At 41.0% G+C, this 1,460-nt stretch overlaps 1 protein-coding gene across 1 annotated transcript in view; it reads left to right on the top strand.

Annotated features, from left to right (window-relative positions):
• The first annotated feature begins 488 nt into the window (after positions 1-488).
• The window catches only part of LOC105555840, a 4,337-nt gene continuing 3,365 nt past the window's right edge, over positions 489-1,460 (top strand). Inside the window, exon 1 of the mRNA XM_012002881.1 lies at positions 489-752. The gene's annotated coding sequence lies outside the window, so the exon portion shown is untranslated. The remainder of the gene's footprint in view (positions 753-1,460) is intronic.

Raw genomic sequence — 1,460 nt, 5'->3', positions numbered from 1 at the left:
GCGTTGCGTTCGCAGTGGAGATGTGACAAGCAACAGTCGCGGCAAGCAGTTACAAGATCGAGCCTGCTTCCTAAGTCGGATATAAGTTGAACATAAATATATTGATTATATTGTATGAACATACATACGTTCCTTCTAGCTTTATTTAGACTAAGGATCAGAGTAGTGACATAAAAGTTTTAATAACGACAAGATGTTACGTATGTACATTAAGGCAAAGAAAGAAGTGCTCGGAATATATCACCATTAACCTCACTTATAATGTTTCGGCCTTTCTGTCTTTCTGCCTTTCAAGATTAAGAAGAAGAAGATCTAAGTTTATGTCTACAACGTATGTCGTACTTCTATATATGTATACGACATTACATTTTACGTCAAAGCTTGTGTGCTATCTATAAGGCCCGGTCTACAATGAGTCGTTAGTCGTTAGTCAGAAGTCGCAACTATATGTTGATCCTTTTCCTTTCTGGGTGGAAGAAAAAGGACCGACATATAGTTCCGACTTCTGACTAACGACTAACAACTCATTGTAGACCGGGCCTAATAATTACGACTCATGTCTTGTCGTAATTGTTTGCCATAAAAATTTTTGCCATAAACTCAGCGAGAGATCGCTCGTTACAGGTCACATTTGGCACGCTGATTACACGGGCGTATCACGTGAAAATCCTAGAAAGATCTGGCACCGACTTTCGGGGGCGCGCGGCACGTGGCACTCTCCTTCGCGACGAGAATCGGACAAGGCAGTGTTGGTGAGCGACTGCGAGTAGTTTTTTATAAAAATTAAAGTTGTAGACATAAGATCAATAAGTAATCAATAATTCTTACTATTTCAACAGTGTATATTGAAATTCACTGAATAATTCAGTGAATTTCAATATACGAGGTCCGGCTATTAAATAACGAGACTGCGCGCGCAGAAGGCGTCCTAGAGGGGTAGGGAGGGAAACGAATGCAGCGTTGGATAGCTGGAAGTGTCTTCTATTCCAGTACGAAAACCACATTTTTGTCGCTGTAGTAGTATTTTTTCTATAGAGGTTAGAAGCAAACTGTGTTTTTTACTCGTGACGATAACAATGTGTGACGAAAAACACGAGCAACGGATCAATGTGAAATTCTCGGATCAATGTTAAATTTTAAAAAAACTCCTACTGAGTGCTATAAATTGTTGAAAGAGGCCTATGGTGAGAATTCTCTATCTCGTGCACGTGTTTTCGAATGGTATAACAGATTTTCTGAAGGCCGAAGATGACCAACGTCCAGGTCGACCTGTGTCTGTTTCAACTCCGCAAACAGTGACCACAATCAATGAAATTGTACGCGAAGATCATCGTATGAGAGCTCATACGACGATCTTCGCGTACAATTTCATTGATTTTGGTCACTGTTTGCGGAGTTGAAACAGACACAGGTCGACCTGGACGTTGGTCATCTTCGGTGCTCTCTCGGCCTTCAGAAAA

Source organism: Vollenhovia emeryi, unplaced genomic scaffold, assembly GCF_000949405.1.
Source record: "Vollenhovia emeryi isolate VEMERY1.0 unplaced genomic scaffold, V.emery_V1.0 DF940663.1, whole genome shotgun sequence".
Classification (NCBI taxonomy): domain Eukaryota; kingdom Metazoa; phylum Arthropoda; class Insecta; order Hymenoptera; family Formicidae; genus Vollenhovia; species Vollenhovia emeryi.
The sequence above is the reverse complement of the archived record's forward strand: the minus strand, read 5'-3'. Positions and strand labels throughout refer to the sequence as shown.